A 21,961-nucleotide genomic window follows, 5' to 3' on the forward strand; every position below is an offset into this window, starting at 1 on the left:
TTTCTCATGTTCAGGGAAAATATTTTTTTTCATGAAAGAGTATCAGATTAATAGATACTAAATGAATTAAGAACAATTACTGGAAAGTTTCTAGTGGGGCAGGCGCACTTATTTACCTGTAGAACAACACAGATTTTTAAAAATATTTGTGAATCCAATCAAAATAACACTAATAGTTTGGTTAAGCATTAGGAGGTATGTTCAAGTGTGTTTTTTGTAAACAATGTATGTATATTCTTGATGTTGATACACTGATTTTAAACAATCTTGTTGGAACCAGGATGCATTTTATTAAAGGGAATTGTCAGAGTAAAAGCATGGTATATTTGGCAAAGTGTTCATGTTGCCCAGTGTTTTATGTGGCCAAGAAGGAGAGAGTTATATAAAATAATGTATGAGCATACATACGATATTAAGAATAACAATGAATCTTATGTATACTGTACACTTCACATGCCAACACCGTCTTAAGCATGTGCTGAGCACTGTGTACAAAGAAGCAGTATTATGATCAGTGAATCAATTAGAAATGAATGCACCTGCATTTAATTAATATTACTTCAAATATCTGTAACATCTTATCACAAAAATGTATATAAGCATCACACATTTTACTCCTTGAGTATAATGTATCCATAATACATTGTCTGTATAAGTCTAAGATATTGATATGTGTCAAAACGAGTATATGTCATTTGATCTAAACACAAGTTACTGAAAAAAAAAAACTAATCTAACATGCACTTCGCCTAAACCCAGCATAATAAAAAGAAAAGGAAAGGGCCTTTTTCGGGGGGGGGGGGGTCAGCCCTCCTGCACCCCTCCCCTACATTTGTGTTTGTGTGTGTGTACATATATATATATATGTATGTATGTGTATATATATATATATATATATATATATATATAAAGAGAGAGAGAGAGCGAGAGAGATCAACTCCACAGTCACACTGCAGTAGAAAAAAGGGAAAACCACTGAACTTGCACAATCCAACACGCTGTAGTAAAGCAAACTGAAATATTCTGCTTAAATCTGTAAGATAGGCAATACTAGTGATCACAAAAAAAGCCTTCATTATCATCAGAGTTGTAACTGGTATTATGTATTGAAGCCTGTCAGTTGACAAACTCTGATTTGGTCACTTTCTTAAACTGTTTTTAGATGAAGTGACAGTAGGATCACTTAAAGGTGACCTCTAAAGATGCGCTTACCAAGACATTCACACCAACTTATTCAGTGGTGTCTTAGTACACTTTTAGTTAACTTGCATGGACGACTTTTTAATAGATTATATTAGAAGTTAGTTTAAAATATTTTGATGCACGAGTTCTTGCTAGTCCTGTTTAGTTGTAATCTTTTCTTTTTGTTAAGAATTTGTTTATGCAGTGAAACATAAAAAGTTGCAAAGTTATGAGGAATTACATCAATTTTTATATGAGCTGGTGTACAAGACAAAGCTGAGTCTCTCTGCGACTTTCTTGCCCCTGGTAATTTGTTTAAGCAGCAGCATTAGTTAATGCATGTAGTTTTGGACAGAACACTGTAATGCCATAAGTCATGATATGCTGCAACTTCTGTGTGATGCTCTCCCTGTGCAAATGAGGGCAGTACTGTACTGAGCCTTTCAAAAGATACAATATTTTTACTTTAAGCCATTGTCATGCCAGGAATTATTATAACAGCTTTGAAATGGAATTAACAAGCTAGTGTTAAAGACTTGTTGCTTCGTAATAAGCTGGCACTGTTTATCATTATTAGCAACTCTTCTGGCATTGTTTTGATATTTGCTTATGTGCATTTAGTGAGGACAGTATGAAGATCGTTATCTTGTTCCAGGACTAAGAATTCCATCTCTTGGAATAAATGATTCTCACTACTGGACCGATCTGCCAGTGAAGCTACAAGTACAGAAATGGCTATTAAATCGACTGTCATGGAACATTTGTCATTCACAGCCCACCTTTAGTACATCTGAGGAATCCGGCCTGTAGCAGAAGAATTCATACCATTTATTAAATAAAACAATCCCTGATGATAATGCAGTGCTTCCATGCTCGAATTCCTTCATACTAAACGTAGTCCTGCCATCACCATCACTTTGGTCATATTTTCCTGAACTCTCTACAGAGTTGTTGTCACCAAAGAGAAGTGGTATTAAGCCAAAGCAAGTATAATTTTTTTATTAAAGGAGAAAAGAGACAGGCTGAGTGAAGTTTGCAATTTTCTTTTAATATTAATAAAACCTACAGAAATCTCTGTTAAGCTGAGGTGTGTGTATTTTTCATAAATATTGTGTAAATAAAAATGTGGTTGTTACTTTTGGTGAATGTACATGAGAGCTGTTGAGTGAAATTGGCTCCTCAAATGTTCATACATTCTCCGTGTTTAAAGTTTACGGTTAAAGATCATGTACAACCTATCATGCAAACTACTGTAAAAGTTGCTCCTCTTGTAGTCAAGACCTTCAGATGCTGGATCTTTTAAACAGCGTAAAATATTTATTAGCATTTATACCTAACCTCTATTTTTAATGTAAAGTTTTTTGGCAAGCTTACCCAACATTTTGTGGCACACGTTGTGTGACTTGCATCATCACATTTGCTAGCATGGTGATAATGTGACGAGGGAGCCATCGTTTAGTGGCATTGATCTTAGCCCAGGAAGTTTATTACTTTTATTTTATTTATCCTTTGTTGACCAGGTTAGTCCTTCTAGGCTAGTAGCCTCTGAAGTTGTGCTTGTACTACTAGAAGAAATTTGGTCAGGGCATCACGGAAGTTCCCTACTCTTTGCAGTAGGGGGAAGAGATTGAGTGTTACACATCCTGACTTCCTGTTTCCTGTCCAGGTGTGGAAGCAGCCAGGAGGAATAGGGAGAAGCATGGCTGCTGAAAGCTAAGGCAATTTGGAAGTTAAATATATTGAAAATGAAGAAAACAATGGTGGAATCGCTACCAGAAATGTTTTCAGTCAATGTGGGAGCACAGAAAACATTGCCTGCTGATGGTGAGGAAATCAGGAAGAACAGGGAGCTAAATGCAGTGGTGGAGATGGATTAAGAAGAAAAGTTCCAGAAAAGCCTGTTTGAAATGGCAGAAAAATGTGTTATTTCAACCCCTCCAGTTGGTAGGATTGCGGGTGAGTATCTGGAGGAGCTAATTAACCAGAGTGAGCCAGAAAGTGGAACTGCTGTATCCCAGAGAAACATTATGGAAGAAATAGAAGAGGGGAAAAAAAAGGAAAACTAGCCAGAGAAGGTTCCAGAAAAAAGTCATGTGGTAAAAAGTGGAAGAAGGAGCTAAAGAGAAGACAGAGATGAAGGAAGTAAATAAAAAATATGTTTGAGTGAGCAGTAAAAAAGCAAAAGGCCTGGACAGATATGAGATATGGGACAATGTTACTGCACCTCTAGGAGTAAAAGCTGAAGAGATGAGAGCTTTCATTTTAATTAACAAAGAAACTTTTTTGTGACTTGTTTTTGAAACTGGCCAGGCTATGGAACACTTTTTTGGTGGCCTATGAAAAAAAAGAAAGCCAACTTTCCATGGTCAGAATATGTTATGCAAACCTTTTTCAGGCAAACTTTTCAGGCCAAAAAAAAAAAAACCTCGATTCACTTTTTAACTTTACTGGGAGCAAAGGAACAGAGATAGTATTAATTGACAGTATGTAAAGAAGTGGTGGACAATACTAAAATATATAATGAAAGAGGATTATGGACCGGGGGTTGGGAATGTAGAATCATTTTAAAAACAGAAAATGACAATGTGATACACATACCTAATATTATTAATGTGCATGACAGCAGAGGTTTTGTGAGGTACAGAGGACAGCCACAGACTTGTTTATTTTTGTGGAAAAAAATTATCATTTAATTAATGAATGCAACAAAAAATAAAAGATTCATGTGGTCAGGCCATAATGCAAAAAAATGTGAACTGAAATATAAGAAATGTGGTAATACAGAACATTCATGGCTAGAATGTGAGGAATAAAAATAAAATTAAATTATACAAGAAAAATATTTAGAAGACAATTCCATACAAGAGCACACAACACAACAAGGAAAACAGAAATAATATCTAAATTTGAAGGGAAAGACTAAGTGAAAGAAAAACAAAGAGAGAGAGACAGATGAAACAAGTGAAGATGAGTCAGAGTGGCATTAGTAAAAGGCAAGAAAACTTCACTAGGAATGAGAGTTAGGAAAAGAAAAAAAAATGTCAAAATATAATGGTAGAAGAGATTAAGAAAGGTAAGGGGTACGACTATTCAAATAACTGTTCGTTAAAACTGAAAACATTAGCTTTGAACCTGAACAGTATAAATAATATTATTAAAAGAACATAGTGTGCTGCAGTAGATGCTCAAGTAATAGTGTTAGAAGACATTAGAATGCTAACAGAAGAAAGGGTGCAAAGAGAAAAACTTTAGAATGATGGTGTTATATGTAGTATAGGCAAAGAAACATGTTCAGGTATATGTATACTATACCAAGAAAATATAACAATATTAGATATTATAATAGAACTGGGTCAAGTAAGAGTAGTGGATATAAGATGGAAAATATGTATATAGACTAATAGCTATATATGACAACAAAAGAAAGACCATTTTTAAAAGTATATCTAATTATGTCTGTGTTAACATGGATATAATAATGACAGGTGACTTTAATTTGAGAAATAAAAAGAATAGTTGTGATGTTAAAATGGTTATTGAAATTATGAAAAGTGGTAAATTAAAATAAGGGAAAATAAACACTGGACTTACAAAAGAAATATAATTAAGACAGAAATTGATTATCTTTTGATATCAGAAGGTCCAAAACTACACAAAAATGAATTAAATATGATGGGTTATCTGATCATGTGACAATTTGGATAAGAATTCATGAAAATGAGGAATATATTAAAATAGGAAAAGGCATAAAGTCTGTAAATGAAAGTGTTAGATTCAGGAGAAAGAAAAGAAATTACAGAACTATGGAAAAACATATCACTAGGAGATATTTTTATGAATATTGGAATATGGTGGATTCAGTTAAAAAAGAAATACAAAAAAGTTTAGGAATGCATAGAAAAGGAAAGGAAAAAAGAAAAAAATGGAATACAAGATATTAAGTAAAAATATTTAAAGACTTGATAGAGAAGAACAAATTGTTTTATGGAAAAGAAAAAGAATTGTATTAAAAAAATCAGGATACAATTGGTAAATTGTTATATAAGCAAAAATATTGCTTACAAGGAAAAAAGTAGCAGCAGCACCTTACTTGTATAAGATAGTAAAAGAAGAAAAAATAATAAGAGAATTAAAAAATAAAGAATGAAAGTTAAACAAGGAGAAATATATGAAATAATTAAAGAATATGTATTAGATTTTTTATAGTAAAAAGTTAACATAGAACAAATTTATAGTGGTGAAAACATAAATAAGGACATGATGAATATTTAGAGAGAAAATAAATATAAATGAGTTGAATGAGATCATGAAAGATAGTAACTTAAATTCAGCTACAGGTTTGGATGGAACTGAATAATATGTATAAAGAAATATTTGGCTGGCAAAAGTTGTGTTTATAGAAGTAATGAATGAGGGGCTAGAAAGAGGAATTAGGTATAAAGAAATGTGCACAGATGTAATAAAATTTATATCAAAGAAAGGTGATAAACATGAAATAAACATTGGAGACTAATTACACTGAATAACACAGACTGTAAAATTTTCATGAGAATAGTAACTAAAAGAGTACAATGTAAAATAGAAAGATTATATGATCAGAATTTGTTTGGGAGAAAAGGAAAGGAGACATATTGTGTATAATAAGAAAAGTAATTGATATTATTAATAAAAAAGTGGAAAAAAAAACATGATCGGTGATGTCTGTAAAGCATATGATAATATTTAGTATAAAGCCTTATGGGGAATTTTGCAATTATAGAATATAAGTGAAAGAATATTACAAGTAATTAAATCGATATATGAAAAGAATTATGTGAAACTGAACATAAATGGATTGGGGAAGATTTGAAAATAGAGTGTTGTATAAAACAAGGATGTCCTCCAAGCAGTATGATCTTTGTTATAATCATGAACACAGTAGTAGTGGAAATTAATAAAATGTCAAGTAAAGGAGGATACAGAATGATGGAAGAGATACAGTTACTAATAATGTATAGCTTGTGCTGATGATATTGTAGTAACAGCAAAAAATATAGTCTGGATGGAAAAAGTAATGAAAAATTCAGTACATGGTTGATGGAAATTGGTTTAAGCATAAATAAAGAGAAAAGCAAGGGATTTGGGTATGAAGGTATTATAGGAGTTGTGGAATATAATGAAAAGAGTATAGATATGTAGGGAAATTTGGGAAGTAGTAAAAGTGTTATTAATGAAGAAATTAATTTTAAATTAAAATTGTATTGTGGAAATTAAAAGAACAATGTGATAGAAAAGAACAAAAAAGAACGGGATGTTAACATTATGAGATCCTTTTATTTGGTGGATCTGTGGAAAGAGTTGGAAGGAGATGAGAAGAAAGCAGTAATAAGGAGATATAGAAATTGTAACAGAATTAAAGAATTCAATGATTCTTTGTGGAGGTCGTCCATAGGGAAATTAGCAGTGTGGGCAAATATGCCATACAAGAGAAAACAGCACAGAATATGTAATGAATGTAAAGAATTGGAAACTACAGAACATGTTTTTTTTTTTTTTTAGAAACTGAGGAAAGTATGTAAACATGATTTGATTAAAAGTTATTTAAAGTTTGAAATGTTAAACATGGACTTGATAGAGTATGAGTTTTATGGGACAAGATCCCAGAATGAAGCTAAGAAAATGGACAGAATCATGTTCTGTGTAACATGGACTATATGGAATGAAAGACTTAATGAAATCAGATACAATGAAAATGTACATTGACAAAAATATCGGAAACAAATGTGGTTTTGGTTGTGGGTAAAAGAGTGGGGGGGGTACTTAAAATGAAAATGTCAATATATTGAATGATGGTAAAATATGTAAAAGTATTGTATATGTGTACACAAATAAAACATAGACTTTTCATAGCTTACTGGGACACTGTTCTAGGTTACATTTCTTGCTTCCATTCCAGGTGCGAAGGTGGCTCAGAGAAGCAGGGAAGGAATGAAGTGTGGAGGAAAAGGTGATTCTTCTAATAGTGAGATGGAGATGGCAGCGTATGGGTCAGAAATAAGTTGAGAAGCAGCAGACAGGTGAGCCTGAAAATGAAGTTGAGAAAGAAGAAGAGAAAGCAGTTGAGCTTTCTCAAAAAAGCAGTCCTAATGGAATGGAGTCGGTGATGGATTTGGAGGAGATTTAGGTTTTAGTGCAGGAATGTGTTGCAATCCTCCAGTAAGGAAGGTTGGGTTGTGAGATGAGTGAACCGGAGGGTGGTTAAGATGTGTCCTGGGGAGACCTAATGGAGAAAATGCAACAGGATGAAGAGTCAGTTGTAAAGGGGAAATTGTTTGTGGAGATGGTGAAGTTGGGAATAAAGAATAAGAAAGAAGCTGTTACAGGTGGAAAAAAGAAGAGACGTTTTACAGTGCATATTGAGAAAAAGGTATCGGATAAAGAAATGTCACCATTAGGAATTAAAGCAAGTGAGGCAAGAACTTGTGTGTATATATATATATATATATATATATATATATATATATATATATATTATGACATTATTTTTGAGATTGGTGAGATAATGGATATTTTTTTTAGAACCATATGAAAAAAAGAAAAACAGTATGCCATAGAATGCGTACATATTTAAAACCTTTTGTGAGAGACTAAGGAAAAGATTAAGATATGTACAGATTGTTTATACAAATATTGTACATAGTGTATATAATGTAAAATATTTATATAAAATGTTATTACTGTAAGTATGACTGTTTTAATAAAGGACCCCTCTCTTTTTGATAGATGCCATGGGATCTTTTATATCCACTTGCGCTACCATCAACTGAAGCAGATAGTGCCTCAGTTTAATGTCTAATCTGAGGAAGTGCTGCACCCCCCCATTATTCTTTTAATGATTGTTCCTTAATGCATTCTAGAATGTGGAAAGAGTATTTATTTTGTTTGCTGCACTTTCTGTTTTTTGCAAGTGTGTTGCTGATGTCCCTATGAGAAATGGCAAGAGTGATGCGCACCTATCTTTCTTTTCAGATGTACATAGAAATTCTTACATCCTGCGCATTTCACATTGTAGATTATATAGGCAGAGTTACAGTTATTTATGGTGTTGTAAAGGAATTTCTTTGTGTGGCAGGGCATACAAACAAAACTTGAATTACTAACATAGGGACAAAACTCACATGGCCATGACCCACATTGGAAGATACCTAGTGGCATAGTAGTCTCTCACTTAGGGATGTCTGTAGGATTCTCTGTCCATTTTCTGATGCTTTCTTCTTTTGTATCAACTGTGGTCTTTGTCCTAGCATGTGGTAGATGTCCTTGTTACCCTCTTCCAGTTCTCTGTCCTAAAAACAACTTTTTATTAATTTTAAAACAAAGATTGTACAAATTTATTTAAAGATAAAGAGAACAAAAGCAACTATTTACAGATGTCCACATTTCCAGTTCTCTCTCATAACTTCTTTGATGGTGTTTATGTCTCCAGATTATGTGACAATCATGATTCTTTTCATTCGGTCATCCCTGTTGTGTATATTCTAGTACAAGAAAGCAAAATCAGTATCTTTGTTTTGTGGAGCCATGTCCTCTGGATCTACATCACTTTTAATATTATTACAAGCACCTACACTGACTTTTTCCCAATAGCCTGTTTAAAGGAAGTCCTTTTGCAGTTTCTCTACCGTTTTCTGAAATTGTTCTTTTTATTTGGTTTATTATTTATTTGGCTAACCACCTTTTGTCCTTTGAATTTGAACATATTTTTTTAGTATCGGTGGAGTGTACTCTGCTGGCATAGACTATGAAATTAATCTTCATTGTTTTCCTTTCAAGATCATGGTAAAATTCTTTACTATCCTTTTTATAGACTCTGAGGTCAAGGAAAGGAATCTTCCCTATATTAATGACGGTTGTAAACTTCAGAAATGAAGTTGATTCTAGAACGTACAGAATAAAGGCTTCAAGATGCATTTGATAGGGTCATAGGTGTATACTAGGCTAACGACCACTAGGGTCTTTAAAAGCCTAGCTGTACAACCCAAATGTGACCCATAAATTTGATTTATATAGGGGTGATGTACTGACTGCCTCTGTTATCAGATATATAGGTGCCAGACTAGGGTGAATTTCCGATCACCCATCTGTTGGTCCAAGCTGCCCTTAACCACAACTCTCGCACACTGTCTGCTTCTTTAAGGACTAGGTGTTTGTCAGTAAACATGAGACAATTGCTACATTGTCTCTAGATCCCATATGTACCAAACTGGCTACAGAGAAGTCAGGAAATTATATATCCAATCCTTTGATTGAAGAGTTTCAAAGGGGTGGTGAGTTGGGGTTAGAATGCTGTTGAGTGCTTTTTTGGTACAGACTAATAAGGGTTCTTTACTGTAACGGATTATGCTAAACAGTACCAAACTGTACTAACTTTAATTTTTGCACAATACTGAATTATGCTAAATCTGTAGCTATTGCCATTCGATGCCCAGCTAGCTGCTCTAAGCTTGTCGGCGTGAAAGGCATTTGCTCTATATTTACTGGTTTACAGTGTACAGTTTTATGGACCTTTTACAGGGAAATTTTACTTTCTAGGTGTTTGCTGCTGTACAGTACACTGCTAACCCACACAAATTCACAAAACTTGTAGCAAGGAAAAAAAAAACAGAAAAACTAATGAGCCCTCTGGCCAGTTGAATGACTACACTATGAGTCCTTTTCTGTATTTTGCAACTCACAAAGACCAGGCAAACACCTCCTGCTACAAGACAAGTAAACCCGGTCCCACTAATGTAAAAACACAGGCGAAGTGATCCACAGGTAGGATGCTGCCACAACCCAGTTAAACAGCTACCTGGAAATCACTTGCCAAAGGCAATTTCAAGACAGTCTTACAGCAGTTAGTGAGAGGAAGAGCAATTTTTTTTTTGCAAAAAAAAGTGAAATGTACACATAAAGGCAGGAAACAGTAGTGATCAGTCAAAGTAATATAAACAAGTGCAATTTAGAAATCAAAGCTACTTAACTTTGGCTGGATGGCACTGGATACAAGTAAAATGATTCTGTAATGCAGGGTAGGACTCCAAGCTTTGCTGAGCTTTAGGAAAATGTGCAGGAGACAGTATGTATTAAAGGAGGGTTACTCGAGCAATACTCATTTGCTGGGTGGACTTTTATTATCACGAATTTCACTGCATGATGTTATTTTTATTTTTAACAGTGCTTAATTAAAATACTTGGAAGAGTTGAGTCAAGACTGTAAGGGGATGATTTTATGACACGACTACAATTTTTTTACACTGGCATTTCTGTGCTATTTACTTAGATCCGAAGAAGTCTAGGCATTTTAGTCAAAAGCACTTTTCAGTTAGTAACCTTTTTTTGTTTGTTGTACCATAAGGTATATTTATAAAAAAAAATACTTTCACTGGGTAATGAATACAGCATCTTCTGGCAGCCTTTTTAGTTAGAGAAAAAGTACTAGGAAGGACCCGGTGATGTCTCTGTAAATTTGTTAATATTAAAGAGTTGTGATACTTTCTCAAATAACTGCCATTCCCTGCTCTTGCATGATATATTTATTGACAGTGTAATGTGGGAAATTCCTTGTTAACTGCAGTTGTTTTCTCATCCCTGCCCATATCGGCAGTGTAAAAAGGTTTTGGTCAACACTTGTTGCAGGTGTGTAGTCCATGTCATTGTGAATGAGTATGTATGTGTAACCACCTGTGAGACATCAGTGTACATTATGACTGTTCTTGGATATTTAAACACTTCAAATTAAAACTCTCTGAAACTGCAGGTGAAACTCCAGAATTAATGATAATAACTTTACTTAAAAATATTAACTTCACAGTCGCATAACCACGGGAGAAGGGGACCCTGGAAGGGTAAAAAGAAAAGTGCTGCTGTGTACTTCAGTACTGGTTTCTGTTCACTCTGGAGAAGCAGGATCGGAAAGTATATTTGCAAGATAATTTTCATTCACTGGTATATGTTCCATCTGTATTTCTGTGTAGAGTGTGTTGATGGACTCTGCTGAGTACAACCTTCAAATTCCTAGCTACACCCCTTGTTTGAGGTAGCGAGTGCACCAACATGTTTTGGAGTTAAATGAATTTGAGATCTTATGCATCACGGCCACTTGTATTGGGTCACAAAATGATGTTTAATTTTCTGATTCTTGAAGAAAATACCTCAATCCTTGTATCAAGCCTTTGACTGAAGTACAAACTATAACTGCAGATAGAGTCATGTAGGGTGCCTTCAGTTTTAAGCTAAAGACTGCAATCCCCACAATGTCAGTGGGACATCATTAAGCCAAACTTCCAAAGTTTCATTCATATTTCTTATGCACTTAACATTAATTGTGGTTATACAGGATGACTTTCCTGAAGGATGTGATTTTTTTTCCTGAAACGAGATGGATTGCCCACAGACTATATGAAAACAAGTAAGAAAATGCCGACTATATGTTCGGGCTATGCAAAGTTGCTTTACATTTAGAGCATCTAAATGATGCAATAGTTGTATCAGCTCCAAACTGTAAACAGTAATATAGAGGATTATGATTGGGTCTTGTTAACTTGCTTATTATGTATCTGAGACATGGATGTCTCGAGAAGTAAATGTTGGCATCCATGTCAAGAACACATCATTTTAAGTTATGATTGGTGATCCAGTCATAATTCTTGGTAGTGCATGGAGATTTGTCTGCTGCTTTTACTACGTTACAGAAAAAAAAGTAAGTGTTTTGCTGGCTTTTAAAGATGGCAAGCCATGTATCAAGCACTATCAGGCAGCTAGACAGGACAGTGAAGCATTCTGAAATAGTCCGGCACAGATCGCAGGAATAGACAGCAAGCAAAAAAGCTTTTTGACTTCTGCTGCTGGCCGACACTGTCCATTCTTAGTGCAAAACCCAACCTTAACAGCACTGGGGGAAGTGTAACAGTTAAGACTGGGTCTTGTGCTACTGAAGAACTTAACTGGTTTGTTTTTTCCCAATGTCTGAGTGCAGTCATTCATGTACTACATGAAATGAATGCAAGTTGATAGGATACTAATTCAAATGATAAATAGTAAAATACTAAAAAATCAACAGTATATTAGTAACAAAAAATTGTATTGGGCTCTAAAAGACTCTACAGTTAAAAACATGCACAAAATGTAGCTCAGTAAATAACTTTGCACGAGACATTAATTATTGTAAGTGTTACAAAGCATTACAAATCCGCAACAAAAAATATGAAAGAAAAAGGTTGGATTTGTAAAAAATAAATCATAAAGTGAAGAGTTGGCAAGATAAAGTTCAAAATGATAGTAAAAACAATGCAGACGTATAGGAAAAATAAGCATTAAAGTGACCGATTACTCTTTCCCAAGCACAGTGCCAAAAGGACGTGGATCAAAGATCTCTGCCCAGTTAGTTGGCATTTAGTAATCAAAATCGGTGACATTGATATGTGTCCGTATTTTGCAGGGTGCTTAATAGTTTTGGGTGACAGAAGTCAGAGCAGAGACGTGTTGACCACCACAAAAATTTGCATGTACAATGTAGAAAATACCATGACATGATTGTCCCAAGAAGACTGATATGCAAAGCAAGGATTGGCTATTTAAATGTGCAGAAATGTCCATCAAAAGAAGCAGGAAAAAGTAGGCAGGCATCCTTTAAACCCTGAAAGAATCTCTAGTAACCATTACATCCAAAATTAGCAGGTAGAGGTGTTAACAGGAAAGTGTAGTAACTCCGGATCTAATAAAGTCAGGGGTAAATGGTTGGAATAGACGACAAGACAGTAAGGTGTTTGACTTCTGCTGCCACTGTTATTTTCTGGACTACACTGTCCAGTGACTCCATTCTTATTGCAAGACCTGATTTTATCTCTGTTTATGGGGGACCTTAACAATTAAGATCAAATATTGTGCTACTGAACCACTTAACATCATCAGACCTATCCTAATCACATTCAGATGTAGAAAAGTCACTGTAATTTCATTCAAAGCAAGTAGTAAACCTAAATCAGTTATTTACATCTTTGCAGTGGTACTCTGTAATGTGACACAAGGTAAACTGGAAAGAGTGGACTGACAAGTACATTGGTCTGAGAACTTTAAACATGCATGGTGTAAATACCAAAGAGCATTGTTTCTAGATGAAATTCTAACCTACTAACATTTTATTTTGCATTTGTGGGTATAGTTTTTGTTTGAAAGAAGTACTCAAGGGTTCTAGTTCATTAAACACTCCATTTGCAAAGTACATTAAAATTATGATTGCCTAAAGCAAGAAAGTGTGATTGTCAGCCATGGGCTTAACATAAACCGACAGAGGTTTATTGAAAAATACAAAGCACAAATGCAGCCAGCTCTTTGTACTACTGCTAACTCCATTTAAATCTATTAATATTAAGGCAGACTACATATCTTAGTACCAGACAACAAGTGGATGGATGAAAGGAAGTAAATTTTACATAATTAAAATAAAATTAACAGGCACTGCTATGGCAGAAAACTTCCTAACACAGATAATGTAATTAGTATTAAAGAACAATAGCTTAAAAGGAAAATAAAATTGTCATATAAAAGTTCATCAGCAGGCAGTTACAACCACCATTCTGAAATGTTTTAAATGTGCTTTACTGTGTTTTAATGCTGTTTTGAACTACTTATCCGTTATTATCACTTAGCATGTCAAAAGAATTTAACATTAATGTTTATGTAACAAGGTTGTGGTTGAAAGTGGAGCCTCATGATGCAGTCTACCACATTTTAAATAAGTTGAAATAAAATAATACTTATCAAAGTTTTATATATTTGCTGGTTTTATGTTATGTTTTCAAAATGAATTGTGTGTTGCATTTATTCCTTTGTTGGTTAAATGTAGTTTTTCTGTCTTCTGAAAGCATTTTAAGAATTCTGTTTTGTGAATGCTTGAATAATTGATCATATGATGTAGAATATTGCTTGCTTTCATAGTGAATATTTTTGTTAAGCTTTTAGACAATGCAACTTCTCAACAATAGGTGTAATACACTGGACAAAGTAAGAAAACAATTAAAATGTGCGTGCCTCTGAGCCTTTGAGATACCTCCCCCTGCAAGTATACCCAAAGTAGCAAGGCCTCCCTTTTGCCCGTCTGGGCCCTAACTACTAAGAGTCTGATGAGCTTTTATAAGTTTTATCTGTAATCTTCCACTGTCAGGATCAATCATGAAAACTTGTAAGACTATTCAGTTACGCCAGGAATCTGTCTACTGGAACCACACGGCATTCCGTTGTATTCAATCTAGCTAATTGCATTGTTTAGCTAGTTAGCATATTTAGAGGGAGGCGAGCAGTCAGGAAGGAAACTGTACTGGGGAGCTTCTAAATTCAAGGTGGTGTGAAGCAAAAGGTGTGAGGATGTTGAGTTTTCAGAGTAAAAGATACCCTAGTGAACAGTAGAGGTCCTTTGTTTACTGCACTGTTGAACCTCTCTGGCTAACTTTTTGAGAAGTATATGGTAGCTCACTGAGTAAAAAAGTTTACAGGTGTTTGGCATTTCCCTTTCTTGAGTAGTAGAGTCTTCAAAGTGTGGGAGGCCAGTTTGTAAAGACTTGGAAGTTTTTGTCAGGGAAGATATATCGAGGACAGAGATCAACTGTAGTACATAGGAGTAGATCAGAATGGACTGGGGGCAGTACTTGCACAAGACGGGAAGGTTTCAGAGACAGTCTTGTGTCATGTGGTACATATCTCTTTGTGTGCTTCATAGCTCCTGCATGTGAAGGGAATACCCTTGATTATTCTGTTTAATCTGTCTAGAGTGAGATATTACCCAAGGAAAATTTTCTCATGAAAAACAGATGTATTCAGATTTGATGTAACTTTTCAGGCTTGCTATTGTTGAAAAAGGTGAGTCCAAAGGGAGCCTTCCATCTGAACCTTTAACCGTGTTTATGTTCTCTGAGGGTAGATGGTTACAGATAAAGCTTATGAGACTCTTAATGGTTTTGGCCAAGAAAGGTGAATGTGAAGCCATGTTACCTTGCGTGAGTTGAAGAAAGGTTAAGCCAGTATAGAGAAAATGACATACGACATATAATTTTATAATATATATATATATCAATATATACATATATGTATTAAAGTTTATATATATATATATATATATATATATATATATATATATATATATATATATATATAATAACATATACAGTGGATATAAAAAGTGTACATACCCCTGTTAAAATGCAAGGTTTTTGTGATATAAAAAAATTAGACCACAGTAAATCATTTCAAAACTTTTCTCACCTTTAATGTGACCTATAACCTGTACAATTCAGTTGAAAAACAAACAAATCTGTTAGGGGAAAAATATAAAAAATAAAAAAAAGTACAACAAGCTGGTTGCATAAGTGTGCACACACTTAAACTAATACTTTGTTGAAGCACCTTTTGATTTAATTACAGCATTCGGTCTTATTGGGTAGGAGTCTATCAGCATGGCACATCTTGGCTTGGCAATATTTACTCTCTCTTCCTTGCGAAAGCTCTCCAAATCTGTCAGATTGTAAGTGCATCTCTTGTGCACAGTCCTCTTCAGGTCACCTCCACAGATTTTCTATTGGATTTAGGTCTGGACTCTGGCTGGGCCCTTCCAAAACTTTAATTTTCTTCTGTGAAGCCATTCTTTTGTTGATTTGGATGTATGCTTGCAGTCATTGTCATGTTGAAAGTTGAAATTCCTCTTCATCTTTAGCTTTCTAGCAGACACCTGAAGATTTTGTGCCAAAAGTGACTAGTATTTGGAACTGTTCATAATTCCCTCCACCTTGACTAAAGCCCCAGTTCCAGCTGAAGAAAAGCAACCCCAAAGGATGTTACTGCCACCACCTTACTTCACAGTGGGGATAGTGTTCTTTTGGTGATGAAGTGTTATTTTTGCGCCAAACATACTTTTTGGAATTGTGGCCAAAAAGTTTAACCTTGGTCTCATTGGACCATAACTCATTTTCCCACATGCTTTTGGGAGACTTGATGTATTGTTTTGCAAATTTTAGCTGGGTCTGGATGTTTTTCTGTGTAAGAAAAGGCTTCCATCTTGCAACCCTACCCTATAGTCCAGACATATGGAGAATATGGGAGATTGTTGTCACATGTAGTACACAACCAGTACTTGTCAGAAATTCCTGCAATTCCTTTAGTGTTGCTGTAGGTCTCATGGCAGCCTCCCTGACCAGTTTACGTTTTGTCTTTTCATCAATTTTGGAGGGATGTCCAGTTCTTTGCAACGTCACTGTTGTCCCATATCTCCACTTTTTGATGACTGTCTTTACTGTGTTCCATGGTATATCCAATGCTGTGGAAATTTTTTTGTACCATTCTCCTGACTGATACCTTTCAACAGTGAAATCCCTTTGATGTTTGTAAGCTGTCTGTGAACTATGGCTTTTGCTGTAGCAGGCAACTGAATAAATGTCAGGAAAATCCTACTAGGACAATTGAACTTTATTTGGGGTTAGTCTCTTTAATTGATGGCTGGTGTGTAACCAAGAAGACTGAAATCTGTAATTAAATCAAAAGGGTATTCAACAAAGTATTAGTGTAAGGGTGTGCACACTTGTGCAATCAGCTTATTGTGCATGTTTTAGTTTTTATATTTTTTCCCCAAACAGATTTGTTTGTTTTTCAATTGAATTGTACAGGTTATAGGTCACATTAATGGTGGGAAACGTTTTGAAATGATTTATTATGGTTTCATTTTTTATATCACAAAAACCTGGCAGTTTAACAGGGGTGTGTACACTTTTTATATCCACTGTATATTATACTCTGACATATATAATGACTTGTCCTCCTTGTATCTGTCCATGACAAAGGCTCCATACAAGTGTGTAGAGTGTGCCTTGTGTTGAGTAGTGGAGAAGGTACCTAGTGGGGTACTCTAGTGTGGGGCTGCAGGATGGTCTTTGTTGATGTGTTAATTCCGTGTAGGCATGTGAGATTTCTGAGCATGCTAAGATCCAATAGACATTGGTCCTGACAAACATGGAAACAGTAGAGAACAGTAGGCACCTGTCTGGTAGTGAGGAACCTCTAGCTGTTCGCAGTCTTTGGGTCTTAAAGCATGAGTTTGTCCTAAAGCTAAGAAAGTAAATACTACTGGGGCTTTCGTTTTGCAGCTAGATGATGGATGACAGAAAGATACATGAAACCAGTTTGGCTTTGTCAAGTGAAGGTCATACCTACTATACCTGGTTGACTTCTTTGAGAATGTCAGAAAAGTAATGGATGAGGGGAAAATGATACTTACTGCCTACCTGGACCTGACTAAGGCATTTGATTCAATACCCCACTCAGATGTAGTCGACAAACTCCCTGAACTGTGCTTAAACCCCTACATAACTCAGTGGATTGCCAGCTGGCTCACAGACAGGACCCAGAAAGTCAGAACTAGTGAGACCACCTCCACTAAGAGACCGGTCACAAGCAGGGTACCTCAGAGCTCCATGTTGGTACCGCTCTGATTTGGTGTCTACTTCTCAGTGGTAAAGGCCAGTGTCAGGGGACTTTGACCAAGTTCACAGATGGACTGCAAATTGGAGCCATCATAGATTCTCCCCATGACATAAGCATCTTATAAGAGGGTCGAACACAGATGATTGGTGCCAAAGTCACAGATTAAAACTCAGTACAAAACAATGAGTTATAGTGCCTTTTGGGAAAACTGCCACCCAGGCTAATTTCTCCATCAATAAGACATCCCTAAGAGCTGACCTGGTAGTCAGGGATCTGGGAACATATGTAGACAGTAATCTGGCCTTTGATTAGTATGTGGCTAATGTAATAAGAAAATAATTCTACGTAGCCCAAATTTAAGTAAGAACATGGCATCCATGTCCAAGAAAATCGTAGTGATACTTTATTTGGCCCTTATCAGACCCATCATTGCATTTAATGCCCCCTACGGCATGTACCTGACTAGACATATGCAACAGCTGGAATGCCCACGAAGATTCTTTACCAGGAGAATCCAGGGTATAAACGCATTGTTCCATATGAATTGCCTTAAAGCCCTATCTCTGTACAGGTTACTGAGAGGTAATATATGCCTGGTATACAAGGCATGCTCAAATCCAACTCTAATGGACCTGCTGCATATCCGCAAAATGAAAAGCATGAGAAGCTCTACATTCATTGATTTAAATTTTGCTTGTGACATAAATAAGACGTTGGCAAGACAGACACGTTTCTCAGAGGCTTCCCATCCCTGTGAAGTAGAGTCCATCCTCAACTCTGTTTAAGCACCTTGACCACTGGATGGGAAATCAGAAATTCACCTGGGCCTGACCCCCATGTCTCTGATAGAGGCAGACATTAATGCCCAAACTAATGTACCCCCCAGTAATCTCTAGAATATTCCTAACATACCACCTTGTAATAAACCCTCATGATACATAGGAACTCAGTTGGGTTGGATTGCACGGCTAGGATTATAAAGTCCTTGGTGGGCATTGGCCTAGTATATACCTGTGAACCCCTAATGAGACAGTAATGGAAGACTGTATTTTACCTCCTCACACTTTCTCAGTAAAGAGCATGTTATTTTTTTTTTTTTTTACAGGCTGTATGGAACTTCTTCTCTTTGGAACAGAACCCTTCACAATTACTTTTCATGACAGCTCAAGAAAAAGAACCTGGAGTCAAATCTAGGTACTTTTGAGGTGGGGGGTATGCAGTAAGCCACTGCAGACTGAGGCACAAAGCCACTTTGTAAATTGTTCAGAAGAAATGTATTTTTTGATTGATGATCATGATTCCCAGAAACTCTACTGTTTTCAAGGCCTTTTGTATGCTATCTAGACAGAGATCTGGCTGCCCCGTGTAATTTACACACAATGGTTTGCCGGTTATTTGGAAATAGCTTGTTTCCTAAGCTGATATTTTAAACATATAGAGAGAGAAGGTCAATTAGCATGGCAAGCAGTAAACACCCCTGTCTGGTGCTGCTTTGCAGGACTTAAAATAGTATAGAATGTGGACCTGTCCTATAAAGTACCATTCAAAATCTGTACTGTTTTAAAACTGTAATCAAAGAATGTCAATTTAAGTAGTCGGGAGACCTTTTGAATTTCTACAAACAGAACAGATGTGGTGAGAAATGTATTGTGTCTAGTAAGAAAGTAGCTAAAGCCACCTTACCTCATGAAACCTTTGCCCTTTGAAAAAGCCCACTTGAGAAGATGACACTGAGAATGATTTTAAGTGAGATGCCAGTGTCTTGGCAAAGATGTTTGTGTATGTTTTTAGGAATTATATAAATAATCTCTGTTGTTGTATCGTAAATACGTCCAGGCTGGGGACGCCAATTAGTTGTAGCCACCCCTGTTTATGCAGGCAAAGTGTACCACAACAAAGCCTCATTTACCATAGATACAAAAGGGTGAAGAAGGGGATACCTACTGGAACATCTTATAAAAATTTCTTGGTGTGCTATATTTCTTAAGACCATTGTAGCTGCAGATTGTGGATGGCTGCTAGATCTTTGTAATATGTTAAGTGCATAATATAAATCCTATTCTCAGGAGTTAATTCAGGAAGACTGGAAAGAAACCTGTTTCTGATGCTGTTGTTTTCCTGCCCTGGTAATGGAGGAGTATAAATCCTTGTAATCTATAAAATAAGCTAGCTTGATACTGGGCTGTCAGTGAAGGATTCATTTTCCAAGCTTATGACATCCTTCCATTTAAAGCTAGATGTGAGCATTTCAGAATGTAATCAAAATTCAGCAATGCAGGAGTTGTGGGGATTTTCATTAGGAATGCTAGCTACATTTTACGCAAACGTAAGAATCCATTTTGTAAACTTTGTTTACCTCATCTCCTGCAAAGCACCCATTTTTGTAATGATGGTGAGTTTTAAAGCAATATTAATTAATTTTTACTCATTGTTTTAGTTTGTTAGTCAGGCTATTTTGCAGTCATCGTAAGGTTTATGGATATCAGTTGCGTACGACAACCCTCTGTTTCCAAATGTTAGCCAAACATTCCATTTATGCTGTGCTGATGATACCATAAGAAGGCAGAAACATGCATGTTCACAGTTAGTAGGGTTTGGCTTTATTTAGTCAGGGAAGAATTGGTACCCAAATTTTTCAAGGTTGATGTTCCCCTAAAAAAAAAACAAAAACGTGGCCACTGTAACAAAGGATCATCACAAACAGGGACAGGACTTTACACTAGGGCTGTTTAATGCCCTCATGACTCTGAAATCTTCAGAGGGATTGTCTGTCCCTGTTGCTGCTCCTTGATCACCCACCCCATCAAAGAGACCTAGAAATTCTACTTCTGATGAGGACTTGGATTTGGGTAAAGAATCCTTAGCATATTCCTCACAAGTATATTCTCCTTTGGCCTTGGGATCTGATGAAGAGGATTCTTTATTCCCTTATTCTCCTTTTGGGGAATTATTGGCAGTACACGGGTTCTTGTGATGAAACACTTTAAATGGGATTGTTCCCAAGTGACAGAGGTTCAGTAGAGGTATTATGAACTCATGCACATGATCTCACCCAGGACTTCTGCAGTCCCTCCAGTCTTTGCTGCCCTGTTGGACACATGGTGGACTCATTTACAGCAGCTACTCAGGCTCCTGACACTCTTCATCTGTCCCTTAAAAAGCCAGACAGATTTTATAAGGTACCTAAGGATCATAAATACTTGTACAAAAGTCCATCATCTGATCCTACTGTTGTTTCCATGTCCACAGATGAGCCATCCAAACGGGTTTCCTCTTCCAACCTTCTGGCTTTTGACAAGGACAGCCATGCTATGGAGAGGCATGGGAGAAACATCTATACTGCTGCTACTTTGGCTTTTAGAGCCCTTATTTGTCAGACCCACATGACTAGGTATGCTCTGGCTCTTCTGTCTCAGCTGGGGTGGGTGTTGAATTACATGCCTAATACACATAGTAAGACTTCTACTCTCTTTGTTTACTGAGTTCTGCCTCTTGGGTAATGTGCCATTCCATTAAATGCAGCTATGATGCAGCTGATACTTCTGTAGAGCAGCTGCATCGAGCTCTGTCATGAGCAGATATTCCTGGTTCCAGTTGCAGGCTTTGCCTGAAGATTAGTCAAGCTTTTAGATTTCTTAGATAATCAGTATCTTTTTGGAAAAGCTGCTGCTGAATAATTTGTTTAAAACCCTAAAGAGTAAGGGTAAAGTTATGCAGGCCCTTTAAAAATGTTTGCTTCTCCTCTACCTAAGTTCGAGAAATTATCCTTCAAAAACTTCCTTTGTCCATAGGCAGCCTGGAAACCACAAAGTCCATAGAAGTTGAATGCCACTCCCTAAAAGCAAACTCAACGTTTTAGTCCAGCAAAGAAAAAGCAAATCCACCAACTAAGTGTAATAATAAACCGATTTATTGAATGACAAACAAGCATTTTCAACCTTTACAATGCCAGGACTACTTCAAAGTTCAAATCTTAGTCAACATTTCTCCCTTAAGTACCAATTCATAGCACCTCCCCTAGTTAAAGTAATAAATTAATTAAAGGGGTATCCAATACCACACCCAGACATTTCCTTATTTATTTATTTTATTTGTTTTCTGAGGTGATGCAGTCCTGATAGTGAACCTTTTCCTTTTAAAATTATAATTTTCTTCTGTGATATTGTGAGAATCTGTTATGTATTTTTGCTAGGCATGATTATCTTGAATCCTAATGATTTAGTCAACCAGCTGGAAGCCAACTTCATGTTTGTGAGAGGTCTGTTTTATCTGCACAAAGATATGCCATCCTGAA

General features: G+C 36.0%; 1 protein-coding gene across 1 annotated transcript in view; it reads left to right on the plus strand.

Moving 5' to 3' along the window:
* Window positions 1-21,961, plus strand: part of PKP2 (plakophilin 2) — a 1,518,559-nt gene that overhangs the window by 806,817 nt on the left and 689,781 nt on the right. The window lies entirely within an intron of this gene.

The sequence above is a fragment of the Protopterus annectens genome, chromosome 11.part0 (assembly GCF_019279795.1).
Source record: "Protopterus annectens isolate FY-2018-M chromosome 11.part0, PAN1.0, whole genome shotgun sequence".
Lineage (NCBI taxonomy): Eukaryota > Metazoa > Chordata > Ceratodontiformes > Protopteridae > Protopterus > Protopterus annectens.